The sequence below is a fragment of the Periplaneta americana genome, chromosome 4 (genome assembly GCF_040183065.1).
Source record: "Periplaneta americana isolate PAMFEO1 chromosome 4, P.americana_PAMFEO1_priV1, whole genome shotgun sequence".
In the NCBI taxonomy this organism is placed as follows: domain Eukaryota; kingdom Metazoa; phylum Arthropoda; class Insecta; order Blattodea; family Blattidae; genus Periplaneta; species Periplaneta americana.
In genome coordinates, this window is record NC_091120.1 from 94,538,338 (window position 1) to 94,560,230 (window position 21,893).

General features: G+C 34.5%; 1 protein-coding gene across 2 annotated transcripts in view; it reads right to left on the reverse strand.

Moving 5' to 3' along the window:
* The window catches only part of LOC138698058 (uncharacterized), a 130,673-nt gene extending 123,268 nt beyond the window's left edge, over positions 1-7,405 (reverse strand). For both annotated transcript variants that reach the window (XM_069823745.1, XM_069823740.1), the window contains exon 1: positions 7,155-7,405. The gene's annotated coding sequence lies outside the window, so the exon portion shown is untranslated. The remainder of the gene's footprint in view (positions 1-7,154) is intronic.
* Positions 7,406-21,893: the final 14,488 nt, after the last annotated feature.

The window sequence follows — 21,893 nt, forward strand, 5'->3', positions numbered from 1 at the left end:
ATATGTCACATAGAAGTTATTGCAGGAATAACGACGATATGTTTAGATGTACTGTAGAGGTTCTTCCTCGCTGCATTGCATTTAAGTTTACAGAATAAAGTACAAAAAGTATGGATGCTAATAGCATAGACTCGTTATGTATTCTGTCTAAAAAATTGTGAAGATATGATGTCCATAGATTTTCAGTTTGACAGTGGTCCTTACCATTGTGATGCCCTTTGGTTAAGCCGAGGAAAAGTTCTCTCCAGGTTCTTTGAATTGCGTGAACAAAGTCAAGTTGGAAGTTCGCTTTGCCTGGTAATATTGTACATCCAGTGTACGGATATTTGCGGCGAAAATTGTTTCTCTATTTGACAGTAAGCACGCATGTGAGCAATTTTCCTCACTTATGAGCCTAACAAAATCAAGACTAATACCAAGATTATCAGAAGATAATAAGCGTGCTATGCTACTCATACTACAGGAAATATAATTTCGCCGGACCTAAGAAGGTTGGTGTCGGCAAAAACAAGAAAAAAAACACTTCTGTATTAGACGATAAGTCAGGAATTTAAATTTGTTTCTAGAAATGTACTGTCCATATAATAAGTACATTATTAAGTATGTAACAGTTACATAACAATTAATTAGGTAGGCCTCATTATCTAAAACCTCTAAGATGAAAAATATACTATGTTTATTATTTGTTGCAATCCATTTATTTCATATTTTCCCTATGCACAATGTCCTGTAAGTTCTTTCACTTTTATATTGGTAAGTTTAAAACAGGAAAATAGTGTTTATATACTAGTTGGATTATTAGCTAATTATATAAAAATTAGTTATATTCTAACCATTATCTGAAACTATATAAGTTAAGGAGAAGCTATGTCTATTATTTATTGTAGCCTACTATTTTATAATTCATTGCATTTATTAGAGAGGTACACTCTACAAAACATGTTCTGGTTTCTTGTTGTCTTGTATGAATGTAACACGTTATCTATTATTTAAAAAGTGTAATTCATCTTGCAGTGACAGGCCAATAGAGTACACTTTGCTCACCTCTTCTTATTCTCTGCTGTTGCCTGCAGAATAGATTCATTGCTAGCAGTGAGCACTTGATCGCACGCAGAACCATCTACGTGCTCTTGACCTTGACATCGCTGATATAAGACATAATTTAATATAGAAATTATTTAATTTTTGTGCAATATACAAGATGAAAATTGTTAATTTTAAATACGAGAATTAATTAATATTGAGTAAAAATATAGTAAATAGAATGACAATTCAGTACGAACGTAAATATTATCGTTGGCCAACTGTCCGAAGACAGGTTTGAACCTCACACGTGATACCAATAAGGCATCACTCATGAGGTAACTAAGTCAGGAGATAATGCGGTAGGACGTAAATATTATTACATTATTTCATCTTCATTATCTCACAGAACATATCTAACTCATAAGTCACAGTAAAGATTACTGTAGTCTATGTCTCACCTCATCTCACCAAAAAATTGTGTAACTTGTTCCATATATTAAAGCTTCAATGCTAATTAAGGTTTGTGGAATACGATAAATGAAATAAAATGAAATGTGCGCTCCCAATTTAAAATTCCGTATTCTTCCTGCGAATGTCTTTCTACGCGAGCAAAATTCGCTCGTCAACATGGTTTAGAGTACTCTTCGCTCGAAGGAAACACCCTCGAGTGCGGGACCTTCGAACGAATAAGAGCGAGCGAAAAATTTGTACTGCATGCTCTGCTCCCTATGCAGGCGCTGAACATTGAGAAGAGATTCACGTACAAAATATACTGTCACGTGGATATAATAACAAACTAAATATTTATTTAAAACCCCCTTATGGGCAACAGAAGGAGATTCTCACTATAAGTAAAATCCATATAGATTCTAGATACTTTCTCTTTCATAATATGTTTTTCATTTAAAAAAATCAGTGCTCATTATTTTCTCCCTAGATTTTTTACTATTTAATTACACTTTTTAAAAGAAATAGATATATTTTATCAAAGTGAAAATGAGTGTAGAAATAAATAATATGACAAAATATTGAAAGATTGAAATTTGAATATTCACAATTGAAAATGAATTAATATTGAAATATATCAAATATGTTTCGGCACTGTTGTTCCAACGTTCGTTCATTTAAAAATGTTTGTAGGTTTCTTCTTTCTCTAATGCCAAATTGTATAAATTAATTATGAATACGTGTTTTACACTGTGCACAGTCTATGTATGTACACATCTATAAATGAATAAATGCATAAATTAATTAATTAATGGTAGAAATTACATTAATACAATAAATCACAGTAAAAACAAAATTATTTACATTGACTACCTGCTTCTTGTTTTGTTTCGGCATGTTGAATCCCTTACTCACTGTGTGTCTGGGGTTCAATGTCACTGATCTATACCCCATACGCAATTACACTGTTACGGTTGCTTGGTGTGTCTAGGTAAGCAAACGCAGGACTCAATTCATAACTGGGAGAAGAAAAATTGGCCCTTTTCACAAGCAGTTGCCCTTACAGGTTTTTAGTTTTTAGGCAATTTAATCTTAAATAATATTAGACAAAAAGAAAATCGAAAAATCGAAAGAGAATTGGGAGGACAAATTTAAAAGGTACGCAAAACGCGTCCTTGCAAGGGGTTGGGGGCTGTACAGTTGTCAAAAGAAAAAGTGGCCGCTCTCCTGAAACTATGTTCCCTTCGGGTATCTTCGCTACAATTCGGAGACAGGCGATGTTACATGTTGTTGGACCACGATGCCTGATATCTACAGTTATAATTGAAGTATTCTGTGTGTTATCGGTAGCATAATGGTAGCGTTCAGGCCTCTTATTCATGAGGTCCTGCGTTCGACTACAACCACGTGCTTTTTATGTTCTTTTTTGTTCTGTTTTTGAGAGAGACAAACTATACATAATGGCTCCTTTCTCTTTTACGATTATTTTAGTAATTAACATCAGGTTCATTAATATATTATGCCATGACTTTATCATTATGATATTGTGGCTGCAAATGGAAAGAAAAAAGATTTTATTCTCAATAAAAATATCTTTCGTGGCATAAACAAAACAAATTTACTGGCGTCGGCCTTAAAACATTCAAACAATTAAGCGTTCAAAAAACAAAACAAAAAGCCACAATTCAATATTTAGTCTATCTTCCTCTTATCTCGATCATCTTGCAGTCGAGTGGGCATGGAATTGACTAGTCTTTGCAAATAGCGACTGTTTTAGACACGATATTCCAGGCATTCTGAACATACCCACATACATAAGTGTTCTGTCCATGGGCAGGTCTTTCATTGCAAACCCAGCAATCTCCAATCTTTCCTATTTTCTGCCTTCCTCTTAGTCTCCGCATATGATCCACATATCCTAATGTCGTCTATTATTCTTTTCAACCAGAGACCCAACCAATTACTTTTTATCTTTCTAATCAGTTTCAGCATCATTCTTTCTTCACTCACTTTTTCAAACACAATTTTATTTCTTATTCTATCTGTCCACTTTACACGCACCGTTCTTCTCCACATTCACATTTCAAATGCTTCAATTCGTTTCTCTTCATTTCGTCGTAATGTCCATGTTCCTTCCCCATACAATGCCACACTCCACACAAAGCACTTCACTAGTCTCTTCCTTAGTTCTTTTTCCAGAGGTCCGCAGAAGATCCTCCTTCTTCCATTAAAAGCTTCCTTTGTTCATGTTTGCATTTTTTCTTGGGAAGGATAGGCCTAAATGCGGTAACATCCCGTTGCTTTCCGTACAACACTATCTCTTTCGCATCTTATTAAATTCCAGGGGGCCCAAGCGTGGAGATGAGGAGAGTGGATTTGACTAATTGGGCCCTCCGGACTTCACCGAAAGTCACGGCAAGGGTTAAATATTAATTCTATCAGTATGTTTGACCCTATCACAGATCGGGAAATCTCGATTAGCCTTTGCCCCCCGCATCCTGGACTAGCTTCTACGAATCATCAGAAAATCTTCCAATTTTTCCGAAAATGTTTCCACACTTTTGCCCTCGTAGCTCAGCGGACGAACGTCGGAATTTAGATGTCAACGTCTCAGGTTCAATTCCTCGTTACTCCTTTTCATTTTATTGTGGTTCAAGATAGTATAATGTAATAATACAAAAAGAAAAACTAATACCAGTATTATGCAACTGGATTTTTCCAAACCTAATATTAAATTTATGTTATTTATATCGCTAAAGAACGATTACAATATAAATAACTTGAATATTATTTATACAGTATCACTAAAGAACGATAACACAATATAAATGATAAATATCGGTTTGTTTAATTAAAGTTATGTTTTATTTAACGACGCTCGCAACTGCAGAGGTTATATCAGCGTCGCCGGATGTGCCGGAATTTTGTCCCGCAGGAGTTCTTTTACATGCCAGTAAATCTACTGACATGAGCCTGTCGTATTTAAGCACACTTAAATGCCATCGACCTGGCCCGGGATCGAACCCGCAACCTTGGTTGTTTAATTAATACAAGATATTATATAATACGTATTTAATTATCTAAATAAAATAACCTATTTTACAAAGAAAGATGCTTATTTGTGTTATAATAATTACTTACATAAAATACAGATTATTTATATTGCGAAAGAACAATAACAATATAAATAACTTGAATATTATTTTATAATGCTAATGAAGGAAAACAATATAAATGATAACTTGAATATTATTTATATCGCTAAAGAACGATAACAATATAAAAAACGTGAATATTATTCATATCGGAATTTCACAGATTTATTACAGATGTATTTAAGAAATTGTAGAAGAATAGTAATTAGTAACAGTGTCCTATTTATTCTTCTTGGAGCCAAATTTGTAACTTTTAAAAGTGTGGTTACTATGTTGAAGTGTATGTGTTGCAACGGATGCTTGATTTGTTATGTATGTGAGTCAGTTATGGGATGCTTGATGTCGTCGCAATGTCGTAATTATAGTTTGATTGTGTTTGTGTGACTATTGTGTATTAATTTATGATGTATGATACGGAAATCTGCATATTTGTGTTATAGAAGTGTTACGTATGTGTGTTGTTAATGTTTTTGTATGTTTCAAATTGATAACTGATATTTGTTTTGCAATCGCAATGCCTAATTTACTGATTGTTTATGTTTTGTTTACATCGCGTAAGCTAATTTAATTTTCTTTTCCATTTATCTTTATGCTTATCTTTTTTGTGTATAAAACTATAACCCTAACATACATATGTAAAATAGGGCTAACCCCCATTGGAGATACTGTAACTACAATAGTAATAATTATTATTCATATCGTTATAAAACGATAACAGAATACAAATGATGACTTGAATTTTATTCATATCTCTAAAGAACGATAATAAAATATAAATAACGTGATATCCATCAAGAACGATAACTGGATATAAATGATAATTTGAATATCATTTACATCGCTAAAGAACGATTAAAAAATAAAATAAAAACTTGAAGAAGGCCCGAACCCAGAACCTTTGAATCATTAAACAAGCACTCTACCGCTGGCCTGCGAGGAGCAGATAGGGAACACTTTCATAGTTCCGGAACTGCTTGTACAAGCACATGCATCGTGTAACATCGCCGCGACCCGAAGTGGACTTTGAAAATATTCGCTGTTCACGAGTGCGGCCACTTTTTTTTTTGACAGCTGTACAAAACTAAATATGTGAGCTCCAGGCCTGTTGGCCACTAGTCTCACTCCGGGTTACGCTGCTCCACTGAAGGAACTCTAGAAAATTTTGAAGGGGAAGCCGAAATTGGACGTAACCTCTTAGGTACCACATACGCGAGGGGGACTGAGATTTGATCAAGTGATCACGGAACGGGAAGAGGAAGAGCTGGCTGGTGTTTGCCGTTAGGATGGCAAGACGCTGTCATCTGTTGTTCGATGACAAAGCATGTGAAGGCCGTCGGAAGAAGCGCCGTGAAATCTAAATCTGCAATTTGAGAGGTCCCTGTCCTTTCAAATTGCGACTAATTGAGTGACCTCGTATATTTAATAGACAATTTATAGGTTCTGAACTAGGGCATACGTCGTTTATAATAAAGGGGAATATATATGGGGAAGGGCATATAGGTCCGTGGCCCATTTCTTATAGGGCTCATCCCGACATTTGTCTTACGCCTGAGGAAAACCACGGAATACCTTGGGCAGGATGAGTTGTCTCATATAAGAGACTAGCCAATTTGGCTATTATGTAGGAGGTGATTGTTATCATGAGCCTTGTTGAATCGTCTCAATTTCGAGACCAGCCATTTGGCTATATGATGGCTCAATTACGAAGAGGGGGGAGAGATGTAATTGTTAATTAATTTAGAGTTAATTAGGGAGATTCATGGGGATATAAGTGCAGGTCCGTGGCCCATTTCTTTTAGGGCTCATCCCGACATTTGTCTTAGCGCCTTAGGAAAACCACGGAAAAACCTTAGGCAGGTCCTGTTCGTGGCATAAGTACGATCCCAGATCTCATGGAAGACAACACAGGGGGTTCATATTGATAGATAACGTACAAACATTCGTGTCCTCAATGATATTAAGATCCAAAAGATTTCTACATAACAGCTGCGTACACCATGGTCAACACAGTGTTTACGAAGGCTCCTCACAGTTGTACAAAGCTTTTTTGTTTGATTTTGATAACAATGTTATTTTATTCTCCAAGATTAATTGAATATCCTAATGTATGACAATGTCACAATTGGACGGATTTACGCAATAAGAGACCAACCGCCAAAAACTTGTTTTTGAGATACTGACCATTGAAATAAATCTGGTTTTTATTAAGCATTTTATAGAAGAAGTATTGTAACATTCTTACTATTAAAACAAATAACACAAATAATACTAAAAAAAGACTAACCGATTTTTAATAACAGACAGGCAGTTGATTTAATATTGCAAAGCAAAATAAATAGCCCTAAATATATTTTATGCAATAAACGAATTTTGCTTGTAAATAACAGCAAAATGCAGATATCGCACTCTTGTTTTTTTCGAGTTAAATAATCCAGTCAACAACAGATTTGTGCAAATATCTCAATTTTTTTTAATTGTCGGTTGGTCTATTGTTGCGTAACTCCGTTCAGTTGACTATAGACTTACCTCTTATAAAAGTCTGGAGATAGTACCTTCTATTAATTGTTCATAAGTCCGAGGACTCACTGCTGTGTCTACATACACTCCAACGAATAACTGAGGAGGTGGTACGCAGACTTTAGTTCTACTTCCTTGAGTTTTATAAACTATGATTTATAGTTGTAATTGGCTCCAACATGCTTTATAGTTCCAACACGCAAATTTATGCGACTTACATATTTTAGAACTAGATTGCAGAAGTACACTATCACGACTCAGATAACTGAAAGCAAGTAATGGTCTAATGGTTTCCTAAATCAATATACCAGTAACTATTTCTGATAAAAGTATTAGATAAAAATATAGCATTATCTTGGAATCTATGGTTACCACCACTTATACTTGTCAGAATATGAATCAATATCTCTGAAGATTTCATCTGATATGCTAGTACAGACGTGGACAAATTATTAGCAAAATTGAAGATTTTTATTATATATTTTTACAAAATATGATTCTTCAATTTAGGCTACAGTTGACATTTTTGTGTATTTCCAAATTATTAGTAAAATTGAAAATTTGTATTGTATACTTTTCAAAATTTAACTCCTCAGTTTGGACTACATTTTATATTTTTGCATATTTACGAATTATTAGCAAACCTGAAGGTTTTTATTGTATATTTTTACATAATTCGATTCTTCAATTTGGACTACAGTTGACATTTTGGATATTTCCAAATTATTAGCAAAACTGAAGATTTTTGTTTTATATTTTCACAAAATTTGACTCTTCAATGCAGTTAACATATTTGCTAATTGACAAATTATTAGCAAAATTGAAGATTTTTATTATATATTTTTACAAAACTTGACTCTTCAATTTAAACTACAGTTGACATTTTTGCATATTTCTGTCTACTGTAATGATGGAAATATCCAAAATTGTCAACTGTAGTCTAAATTGAAAAGTCAAATTTTGTAAACAGAATTATCATAAAAATCGTCAATTTTGTTAATAATTTGTCCACGTCTGTAATTTAACTAAAATGTGAAAATTTGAGAAATAAATTAACTTAAATATAGAAGGAAAAATTTGAATACTTTATATAACTTATTCTAAATCTACTAATCATAACAAATTTAATTTGTGTGAAAATTCACATAAATCATAAACTATATATTAATGTAAATAAATTATTACTGTCTAGCAAGAGTTCAGGAAAGCATCCGTTTCGCTGCTACTGACAAGTTATATCTTGTACATCTTGCAAATTTTTGCACGTACTTTTGCAGAGGTACTGTAATCCCGATATGACTGACTGACTGACTGACTGACTGACTGACTGACTGACTGACTGACTGATTCACAGGTCGATGAGCTAACAGAATGACGGCCGACAGAATGAGTAAGTGAGTGAGCGGGTGTGTGGGTGGGTGAGTGAGTGAGTGAGTGAGTGAGTGAGTGAGTGAGTGAGTGAGTGAGTGAGTGAGTGAGTGAGTGAGTGAGTGAGTGAGTGAGTGAGTGAGTGAGTTTTACTGTCCAAAAAAACAGACGAACTGACGGAATTAATGCTTGACTTATTTACTTACTTGTCTTGCAGATTATTGAATGATAGACATACTAAGGGATTGACTGACCGAAGTACCTAACTATATAAATTGCAATTAGGTAGGCCTATTGTCCCATACAATGTTTCTTTCGGATGAGCTACAACACATTAACCCCTGTACCTTATTTTCCTCCAGCCCTATTTAAGTCCTATTTAGGGTCGTTTATGATCCCAACATAATTATGCATTTTTATGAACATCATGCATGGAAACAATATTTGTTTATTTCAGTAGGTTATTTTACGACGCTTTATCAACATCTAAGGTTATTTAGCGTCTGAATGAGATAAAGGTGATAATGCCGGTGAAATGAGTCCGGGGTCCAACACCGAAAGTTACCCAGCATTTGCTCATATTGGGTTGAGGGAAAACCCCGGAAAAAACCTCAACCAGGTAACTTGCCTCGACCGGGATTCGAACCCGGGCCACCTGGTTTCGCAGCCAGACGCGCTGACCGTTACTCCACAGGTGTGGACTGGAAACAATAAATTAAATATAAAAATACTTCATTTCTTATTATTTTGTTATAATTTTTTAGTTTTTTTTTTATTTTCTTATTTTATTTATTTATTTACTTACATATTTTCAAGAACCAAAATTAACTAGCATAAATTTTAGACGGAACAAGGATAGTTTTTGTCGCCTCAGCATTTCTTATTTCTCTTGATCACGTCTTACTCACTGAAGAATCAGTTAACAATTTATTGCATATTTTTTTTTATGTGAAACGTACAGCAGAGTTCCTATAGGCCAGCTTCTATCTGAAGCTTTTCCAATTCACTGCGGACTAAAGCAAGGAGATGCACTATCACCTTTACTTTATAACTTTGCTCCAGAATATGTCTTTTGGAAAGTACAGGATAACAGAGAGGATTTTGAATTGAACGGGTTACATCAACTCCTTGTCTGTGCGAATGACGTGAATATGTTAGGAGAAAATCCACAAACAATTAGGGAAAACACGAAAATTTTACTTGACGCAAGTAAATAGATATCTTTGAAAGTAAATCCCGAAAAGACAAAGTATATGATTATATCTCGTAAAAAAGAACATTGTCGGAATGGAAACATAAAAATTGTAAATTTATCCTTTGAAAAGATGGAAAAGTTCAAATATCTTGAAGCAACAGTAACAAGTATAAATGACACTCGGGAGGAAATTAACGCAGAATAAATAAGGGAAATGCCTATTATTATTCGGTTGAGAAGCTTTCGTCATCCAATCTGCTCTCAAAAAATCTGAAAGTTAGAATTTATAAAACAGTTATATTACCGGTTGTTGTGTATGGTTGTGAAACTTGGACTCTCACTTTGAGAGAGGAGCAGAGGCTAAGGATCTTCGAGAATAAGGTACTTAGGAAAATATTTGGGTCTAAGAGGAATGTAATTACAGTAGAATGGAGAAAGTTACACAACGTAGAACTGCACGTATTGTATTCCTCACCTGATATAATTATGAATATTTGAGATTGGTAGGACATGTATAGGTATCCTACAAACAAAACTCAGCTCGGACTCCTCGCGGTGCGCATGCTATACCCCTCTTACTCCCCTGCAGTAGGCTTGAGAACTTGCTGGAAACGGGAGCATACGTCATCTGCGCGAGACAGTCACGCCCGCTGGTTTCTCCGCACCGAGTTTTCCTTGTTGGATGCCTATAGCACGTATGGACGAATCCATAATTGCATATAGAGTGTTAGTTGGGAGGCCAGAGGAAAAAAGACCTTTCGGAAGGCCGAGATGTAGATGGGAGGTTATTATAAAAACGGATTTGAGGGAGGTGGGATATGATGGTAGAGACTCGATTAATCTTGCTCAGGATAGGGACCAATGGCGGGCTTATGTGAGGACGGCAATGAACCTCCGGGTTCCTTAAATGCCATAAGTAAGATATTACATGTAAAATTACTACCGTATTCACAGATTATAAAAAAAGTAAATAACGATATAGATATTACAGGACATGTGAACAATAACAATTGTCACTCAGTATTCTTCGTTTCACAGCACAGAAATTAGAGGAATGTGACGACAAACGAAATGACAAACAAACAAATTCAGGAAACAAAATTAACTGTTATGAATATCACAGGAGACATGAATAATGATATTATTTACTCTACTGTTCCTCATAGTCTGTCTCTAGTTCCACTGGATAATTCGTTAACACATTTATTACAATATAGTATTCTTTTGTTCATATGATAATCACTTCCATCGCTCTTTGTAAATTGTACCCATACATAATCATTTTCTAAATGTTTTAGAAATTGTGTTTCACTATAACCTGCACTATATCAAATAAAACATTCATTTCCGTAACAACACCAATGCAACGATGTTGTCTCGTAAACACAACATTGTTCCCAACTGGAGACTACATTAACAGCTAAAACCGTAACACGAAAAAAGCTGACATGGAAATTTCATAAATCATTAAGGGGTTATTTTTGTGACTCCATGTCACAAGTTCTGCGATTTCTACTTCATATCTGTATTTAAAATGCTTTTATTTATTTAGGGATTATTAAAATGGTTCAGAAGGGCGTATCTATAAATGAAAAGTTCTAGAATAAGAATTGTGCCTACTAATTAATTTTTTATTACCATTTGGGTCAGAAAAGACAACAAACAGGGTACAAGCACAGTCTAGTATATACAGTCACGAAGCTTGAGTTGTTGAGAGTACTAGGAATAATAGACTGTGCCAGTACTATTTCTCATTGTCTGTGATGAGGCGATAGTAGCGATCCTAGTGATTAGCAACTATCTTTGGATCCATATTCCCTACGTATTGAGCTTCGTGACTGTATATACTAGACTTTGGTACAAGGGTTAAGGTATTGGTACTTCAGTACTTACGATTTGTGTCATCTGACCAAACGTAGCTGAAATTTCAGAGTAAGTGAATATTATAACAAAATATTAAATTGCATTCTCTGTAGTAATTTATTAAATAATAAATATCAATTTTCCATATAATCTATACTACATTCACAACAAATGTGCAAGAATTTCTGCCAACATTGTAAATTAAATAATGTGCAATAATTCTATACAATTTATATAGATAACTGTATTAACAATAAATATTTAAGAATATAAAAATAATCTCACTTTTAAACTTCGTGATTTTAATATGTATGTAATATCTCAACTCACAATCGAAAAAATTCTATTATACAAATCGATATTTTCAATTAATAAAATTAACTATTATTTATTTACACTATAAGTTAAGCGCTGCTCCTAATGTATCGCCCATTATCTCTCTTACCATAATATGCTTGATGTAAATTTTAGTACATATCTATTCCAATAAAATTGGGTTTGGAAAGTGAAAACCAAATAGTGTCTGATTACAAAATTTACAAACAATATTTGAATATATATAGCTATTCTAAGTTAAGACGTCATAGTGACTGTTTTCCTGAATAACAAATAGATAGACTGTGCTTTTCACTATTCATTTATATTATATAATTCACCACACATATCTTGATTTGATTACTGGCTGATGTGGAGGTGTAAATCGCCCTGCAATGAAATAACGATATCATAAAATGTACAGATACGGAATTAAAATTTGGAGCTCCCTTATTGTATATGTTTCGCTTACAACACACAGCGCATGTGCAGTAAACAAGAGCCCCTATGTATGCTACTTGTGGACAGTCGTGTGAATTTGTTGCCAACATACAGGTGGACTCCCATCAAGACTCGCTCCATATTTTAATTCCGTACCTGTACAATTTAATTAACATCTTACTTGAATACTAGCGAAATGCTAATGTTTTAAATGCAATAAAATCACAAGAAAGCTGAGATGAATTACAATCTCAATCATTTTGTATAAGAACTACATGAACTTTCAGCTAACATAAAAATAGTTTCTTACATAAATAATGGAATAAATGTGGTTTACGCCTGGATGGAAGATTCGAAAATGTGTTCTGTAAATTTCGTGAAAACCACTGAAAAATATTCGGATACTCACATATTAATTTTAACAGATTTAAAAGAAAAGGATTAATAAATAACAATGAGAAAATTCAAACCTAAACATATTAGATACTAATTAAAATAATTTTAAAACAGTAATTTATTTCTAACAGCTTCAAAATTCTTCATAATATGCCCATCAAATTTACAGTATGTACTCGTTTGGAGATAAAAATTGACAAATCCCTTTGAATAAACGTCTGGACTAGAAACATAGTTGGCACATAAAATTGATATGTTTCCTTGGATTAAAATTTATTTAAAATGTCTCCAATAGTGAAAAACTAACCAGATATAATTGTGTCATTATATAATCGAAAAGCATGATCCCAAAACACGCTCAGTCCATTTGGCCATTTTTATGACATATAATTATATATATATGTTTTTTTAGACCTCTGTCATATTTTAAACTTCTTTTTGTCCAAAACAACGCCAAATCTTGCCTAAAAGTTTGTCACTTGAAAAACTTGCTCAGTCCATAGACCGGTGGATAAAATAACTAACTCTGTCATTTCATTAAAATGGACTGAACTCGTTTCGGGATCACACTCTTCAATTACTTTTGAAGGATCCAAAAACCATCTTAAAGTCGAATACAAGAATTTAACATAAAAATGAAAATGCGATGTGTTTATTTTTAATTATACTGTGGACGATTATGCACTAAAAATAAAAAAATGAATGAATTTAAGCACTTAAAAACTAATGAAATATGTACTAATAATAAATCATATGCAATAAAATTTATTTATTTATTTTATTTATTTATTTATTTATTTATTTATTTATTTATTTATTTATTTATTTATTTATTTATTTATTTATTTATTTATTTATTTATTTATTTATTTATTTATTTATTTATTCATTTATTTGTTTACTTATTTATTTATTTGTTTATTTGTTTGTTTATTCGCTCATTCGTTCATACGTTTATTTATTTATTTACTTATTTACTTATTTACTTACTTACTTACTTAATTACTTACGTATCTATTTATCTATTATTTATTTATTATTTATTTATTTATGTATTTATTTATTTTGTTTATTTTGTTTGTTTGTTTATTTATTTAAGACTATCAGGCCTTCTTTTCCACAGCACCAGAAATACAAATACAATAATAGAAATAAAAAGGAAAATCACTCTACAAACAAAGTAAAGCAACACAATAATATACACAGGTTGCAATCACACAGACTTTAGATGAGTGATTAAGTTTCATAATTAATTTACTGCTTAGTCGAAATACAGTGTGATCCGTTTGGATATGGATAATATTAATTTATTATTATAAAGCTATTATGATAGTAGGAAAAAATTCTTGTTGGTTATATTATGATTCAAAGATGGGAGTTTTCATGTATGACAATCAACAATACATAATCTGAAAGGACAAATGAAAATCGTGGATGATTAAAATGGTTACTACAAATCAACAGCGGGCACAATGTGTTCTTTGGTATGCTAAATTTGAGAGTGTTAAAAGAGTTCAAAGGGAATTTCGACGTGAGTATGGTGTGCATAATGTACCTAAATACGATTCCATAATGTTATGCTATCGAACATTTGTAGAAACCGGTTCTGTGTTAAAAAAACATGCAGGAGGTCGCAGGCGAAACCCAGTACGAGAAGCAGCTACCTCTTGGCTTGGTCCCCAAAGTCCCAAGATCTAACCCCTCCTGACTTCTTCGTGTAGAGTTTTGTTAAAGACATTGTCTATTCACAGAAACCCAGGAACATTGATGATCTGAGAGTAAAAATTACTCAAGCTTTTCAACAAATCATCCCTCTTATGTTACAACGGACATAGGCTGAATTACATCATCGTTATGAGTTGTGCAGGGTGCACAGTGGGGGTCATGTTAGCTATGAGGAATCTCCCATCTTTCAGTGTTGTATGCACAAAGTTTCAACAAATAAAGTTCAGTAGTAAATGTTTTACTGTGTTTTTATTTTATCCATACCCAAACGGATCACCTTGTATTTCTTGGATATAAAATATGTTTAAAAAATAAATAATATAATAATGATAATATTTAAATAACATAATGTAATAAATTATTAGTGGTAATGATACACTATAGTTTGCATGTAAGAAGATATGCGCAATACGAGCTCCAATAAAATAAAACACTAAAAATTCTCTCAAAAACATATATCAGAAAACAGGACATAGTCCTTTGATTACTAAAAATCAGATTTTTATTTTCGAAACTGTGCATTGTTTTTATTCATCACAGAGTGTTTACAAACTGCAGTTTATCGTTACCTGTAAAAAAGACTTGTTGTGGCAATTTATTTCCAATCTTAATCTTTGTCTTTCGATGTTGATGTTGAATTTTTTGTATTTTGGGTTTTGTAAGTTGTGAAGGGCTGAATATCTTATGGCGACAATGCAGAAGGCCACTGTGAAAAAGACGGAATAGTGCCTCCACAACTTCAATCAACATGAGTAATGTAATTCCTAGATACAAACTGAGAGCTCCACCTAGAGATCCTATAAACGTTTGTACCTGCAACAACATCGAGATTAACTGAAAACAGATATTTTACCTCATAGTTGTCTGTTTCGTGTACCTTTAGTGAATTACTAATGCATTTTCTGAATTAAGTAATTATGAAATGAAATATCTGATCAGTGAAATAAGTGTGTACGTCTTTAAGAATCCTCTTCCTAGACAAGAAACTTTAATACGTATATACTAGAAATGAACAAATCTAAATGCCGCTCTCGCTCGCTGTGTTCGTTGCACTTCCCTTTCGAGTCTCGTCTCGTAACTCTCGTTTCTTCGAGTCTTGCTCATCATTCTCGAAATAGCGTTTGGTCGGCGTGGAAAGATTTCGTAATTTTGAATAACATACATCATTGAAATAGATAACATTAGAGACGTTTAATTGATAGAATAAGGCAAAACAAAACAGTATCATGATTATCAAAATGTTCTTGTTCTATTATCAGATATTACCTATGGTGATATAAATAGAAAAAAAAATTTCAAATAAATTTGCATTTCTAAGAAACATAAAACATAACGTTTTTTTTTTACTTGAGATTATACACTTGATCTCAAAATACAAACAAAAATTCTAGCCTTTTAATAAAGGCCTAGTAATGGAATAAAGATTGGGGAACGGATTATTATACACTGAAAGGTAGAGATTATGTTTCAAATAGGCTACTTGATTGTTTTTACATATGTAACAGGTGCCAAAATAGATAAAAGTTCAGTCTGGTATAAACAACTCTGTGGCAATTCAAGGCTCCTTGGCGTTCGAGAGTTGACCATTCCCGATGTCTTGAAAGTTCGCTTGATTCACTCACAAGCAGTCAACGACGTAGGCAATACTGGGTGTTCATTTCAAAGTGTGTCATGACGTCACTGTTGATGAGTCATCGATTTGAAGCGAGTTTCAGCTTTTGTGTCAGAGAAGTTGCCTATTAATCAAGGCGTTCAATCTGAACTTGAGAACGTGTACGGTATAACTTGAACGTCGTAGCAATAGATGGCGGTCTGTACGGTCTTTGTGCTACCATAACCTCTTTCGAACTGTGTTTTGCGCGGCCAAGTCGTATGCAGGGTATTTGTTATCATCGGTTGCGTACGGCAACATTCCACAACACAAATCAAAAGCTCCGTGTCCATGTTGACCGTCGAAGTTAATGTCAACAAATACGTAAGTAATCGTCTTAACCCTCTCCCCATATCCCGACAGTAAGAAAAAACTCACCTCAGTACATGTTTCGAAACAGTTCACATTCCTGCCACTACCGGCGTTACCGTATCGGTAAGTACTCTTCTGAATGAACGCCGTACTTGCTAGGCAACTTCTCTGGCACATAAGTAATACACCTCTGCGGAAGTGTAGGAAGTTGAATTCTCTAGGTTCATCGACTAGCCACATGACGGGATACAGTGAGCCATGACACACTTTGAACTGAACACCAGTACTGTCGTGCGAGTTTTCAGCTTTGTGGGCGCTGTTACTCTCGCTGTTACTCTTTGTTCAACTCTAGTATATACATATTATAGAATTCAGTTGCTAAGAAACTTATTGTGTAACGGTAGCAGATGTTTATATTTTTTGCTCTTAACGAGTAAAAATTATATTATGTACTCTAACAATAAACAAATTGATACTAAGCACATAATATTGTCAGTTCAACATTAAGGATAAATTTGCCCTTTTAAACATTTATATTGTGTGTGTGTGCGTGCGTGTGTGGTGTGTGTATGTCACGAAATGTTGATAGCTGTACCTTGTATGTGGGACTCTGTTCAATAGACTTCACACGAAGTTTTTCAAAGTAGACATCAATCTTGACAAGATTATTCTGAATTTTCAGCTTTTCTTTATGATGCGAACCGCCGCCATATTCATTGTCGGATATTATACATTCTTCTATCAAGGAATACTGATTTGCCACACTACACTGAAAGCATCACAAATAAAATTACTGTAAATAGGATAAAGGAAGATGGAATTTTTCATCATTCAGCCTTTTTACTTGTAATGAGATATGGCACTAATGTTGGTTCGTTCTATAATAAAAATACTTTGGAGATACGAGTAATTTAAATTTCATACAACTGTGGTCTTCCTATTATACGCTATTCGGCTATTGTAATCATACATTAATATTTAAGAGAAACTGCGTTTCAGACAAATCAAACTCACAATATATTTCCATTCAGGTCAGTAGCGCTGGCCTACATGATCTGGTTACGAACCAGCCATGAAAATATTTCCAAATTTGAGAGTATCATCATCATTTACTACACGGATTAAGCTTGAAGGGCTGTTTCGGTTTCAAAGTACATTAATATTTTTCAGATCAGCGTTATCTTTGGCAGTTTCTCTGCTATCATATGTGGTTCCATTCGTTCTAGTGTTCTTTCTATTTATTCTTGTACTTACTTATTAAATATTAATTAGGCCTATATTTTTATTTGTAATTCCTCACGCATATCAAATATACTCGTATATGCTTCAATTCTTTGTATATCTCTTGCTGTTACAGCCTCGAACCATAAACTAATCTCTTTACTGTCATTGTCTTACAGAATTTCACTATTGTATCTTTTCTTACTTTTCCATGTAAGCTTCTTTTCATTGTACCAGTTATTTTAATGTGCCGCTGGTTTTATAATATAATATTTTACAGCCTAAATAACATAATTCCTTAACTTAAATTTCACAGAAATTATCAGAAAGGAACCGAGCGAGTTGGCTCATGCGTATCGCATGGGACTCGCATTCGGGAGGTCCGTGGTTCGATTCCCGGGCTGACCAAGGTGACTGTAGTTTTTTCATGGTTTTCCACAGTTACTTAGGCAAATGCCGGGTTGGAATTTTCATTTCCACGGTCCATTTCCCTTCCCCTCCCGTGTAGAAAAGGAATTTAGATTTCGTATCATATATTCATCTTTCTCATCTCATTTAATAGACATATTCAAGTCAAGACGCATGTCTTCATCTGCTTACGCCAGGGCGTCCTCTCCGCAATCGTTCCTAAGCTCCCAGCCTTCCGCAATATCTCTGCCAAGATTCATTCCTTAAGAGCACTTCCAAGGACGCTTCGACACCTTGGAAGGACCGTTGGAATGGATCTTGTGCTGCTTGGTCACCTGGTGGTATGAACTTAGAGCGAGGAAGGGTAGGAGGCCCCCATTGGGTGAGCGGGTGAAGGATCACATGCGGCCGGTGGACTGGTACACCCTCATCTTCATTCATCCCATACAATTCGGGGTGAAAAATAGGCCTCAGTATGGCCGACGTGCAAAGAGCCGTCCTAACCCGCCCGTAGCCACCGTGACCTAACCTAACCAGAAAGAATATTTAGTAGTTTCGCAATTTAGAACATTTTCTTTCCCATTTCTTCTCAGTTATTTACATGTCTTTAATGTCCTTAAAGTTTAACATTAGTATCTAAAATATATGTCACAATCTCTGTCAATTTTCTGAATAATTATCCCTTTCCATTACAGCCGTATTATTATATACTCACAGTCTATCTGCGTCATAGGGAAAGCGCAGTTAGAGTAAATCTGCAGTAGAAAGTCTGTATTTAATCCAATAGAATCAGGTGTTAGGTTTATTTAAAATGACTGCTTTAAAAATACGTTGGTAGTTACAATAATTCCTTCCGCTGCAATTAGTTATTTCTTTTTTCTTTCTTTCTTTCTTTCTTTCTTTCTTTCTTTCTTTCTTTCTTTCTTTCTTTATCTTGTTTAACCTCTCACTAATTATTTATTAAATGTTATAAATATTGCAATAATGTTGTCTGAAACACTGTTTGACTTAACCCATTACTGCATAAAGTTATTAATAACTTGAAAGATGCGTTTCTGCGTTTAAGTTTGTTAGTTGATGACTTAAGAATGCTTTGTTACCATTTTTAACTTTATTTACTTTCTGGGATAAAAATTAAGGACCGTCCCATAAATATGACGCTATGCATAGTGGTCAGTGATGTAGTAGTTGAATAGAATAACCCCTTTTTGTAGCTCAAATAGTATTTATGTATTTATTATGTAGCAAATACATAAACATATTAGAATCAGTGGTTAAACTGCCATTCTCACACAAGGCTATGCATTGCACAACACTATTTTGTGTGATAAGGGTAGAAACATTTAGGGTGGAGTCCAATTTGACACTTGCTGCAGATGAACTTTGCTTTCCCTGTACAATTAGTACAGCTTCGCTGAGTTTCATTTTCAACTGGCCAGTGGTGTTGACCATCAAATCTTATGTCTCCTGATGGAATGGGAACAATTTTTCCTTAGTGGGAACTCACCCTATGCCTTTTCAGTACTGTAAAAGCCAGGAGACGGCAAAAGTAGAGGAGCGGTTCTGAAGAGTTTTGAGGCTTCATTTTTCTGTACAGAAACCAAGCACTTACCACAGCAACATCAAGAAAATAAGCGAAGATGGACCACCACTCTGTTGTTGCCGCTGTTGCTAACATTGGTACTGGCAACGCTGGTGCTGCTGTTTCTGTGCTAGCGCTGGTACTGCTGTTACTGCTAGTGATGGTGCTGCTATTGCTGCTGCTAGCGCTGGTGCTGATGGTGGTGATTGTAAAAAATCCGTAGCGCTACAGCCCATGAAGTGCCAATACCGACCAGCCGGCTGCTGGTCTCACGTCCACATGCCGAAACAGAGGTGGACAATCATCCAATCAGAATGGCGATATCGTGTGGTTAGCACGATGATTCCCCCCAGAAACCGGATTTTCGCTACCTATCTTAGCTCCACAAGTGCATGATGATGCTGGGTGGGCACCGATCCCATACACTGGCCGAAATTTCATGAGAAAATTTCTTTCCCCATGAGGACTCGAACCAGCGCGCATTCCGTAACGCGAGTCCGAGGCAGGATGCCTTAGACCACGATGCCACGGCACAGTACGTTGGTGGTTGTAGTAGTAATAATAATAGTACTTGTAGTTGTTGTAGTAGTACGATGGCCTTCTAGCCTGGAATTACCTTCCCTGTCTTGGAAATTTTCATATATTAGCTTCCTTCTTTTCGGACAGCAATAACTTGTGCGAGAAAGCTCAGCTTCATTTTTGTCTAATGTACTTTCAAAATCATTCGTTACAGCTTTTATGTTAGAAGACTCTGGCATACTTTCATCAACATTGCCATCTTAATTATCATCATTACATATTTTCTTTTTTGTAATTCCGCTTTCCTACTAAGTAGCATTTTACTGTCAAGATTATTCAAATTAGCCTCACGCTCGTCGTCCGATTTATCACTGTCTTTATCTGTATCATGGGAAACTTCTGGAGAGGTCACAATATATATTAGACTCTCACTATTATTATTTTGATTGTCCATTAACTCCAGAATTACACTCACGCTTAGACTGGAAATAAAACAATGTAATGGAAACCATATACATATTATAAAGAATACTACAGGAGTGCACACCGCATGGCGTCCTATTTTTGGGACGACACTTTATTTCATCTTGTACCTAGCAACATATAAGAAAATTTTATTGTTGTTATATACCACATGAAAACTGAAGTATTCAACTCATTATATGAAAATAAAAATCAGATTTCTGTATCACCATTACAGAGTAACTAAGAATGAACTTACCCGCTGTGCGTCACAAAATACTGTTACCCTGCCATCTTGTCAAAAAAATAGCTGGTATGAACAAATGTTCGCGCGGAATTCAAACACTGCAACACTATAATACAATGTAATAATTTACCTTTTAAACAATGCCCCCAACTGTACTAAACAAGAAAAAGTTTCATAGAAATCAGTATTTTACGCACGTCCTATTTTTAGGACGCTATGCAGTAATGGGTTAAGGTTGACATCAGAATCAACTAATCAATTTCATAGCTTCTCAGTTAAGCGAGGTTTATTAGATTTAAACATCTTCAATAAATATTGTAATTCATTAATTCTCTGCTTTAAAAAAATAACTAGTTACTAATAAAATTCACATACCCAGTAATTATCTGTTGGCCACATTGAAGCTGAAATTCGAGTCTCATAGCTGATCTCACTGCAACATAATAAAATTATATTGGCTTGAAATTAATTATTTAACCAATTATTTGCGTGTAAAGCAGACGATACTGAAAACTACCAAGGTGTGAAAGAAACCGTACACAGAGTGGTCACAAATACCGTGAGCATAATTTCATAGATCCTAAGGCCTAATAGTAATCTTAATTGATTTTCTTTGTTTCATATTTAACTGATATTATGACCGATACTAGTTTCTATATTATAGTAAAGAAAAATACAGATGGTATTTGGGTGTATGATCTATTACACTAGCGAAGAAATACATTTAGAAGCCTATGGGAGCGATAACCACAAAATTTTAACATGCCTGCCCCAGAGTATAACACATTATAAATACAGTGTGAGGCAAAGGTGATGCTGGCGCATTTTTCCGTTTTCAATAACTTCGAAGTTCATGCACATTACCTGGAACCAGATTTTTTAATGCAATGAAGGGAAGAGCAGGGCAAAATGGAAAGTGTTGGTGGGATGAAATTTATATTATTGAGGGATACGGGAGAACCTCGATATAATCTCTCAGTATCTTGTCTTTTCTCTCCTGTCAGTTCTAGATTCCAGACTTAACGATATGTGATAGGCCTAGT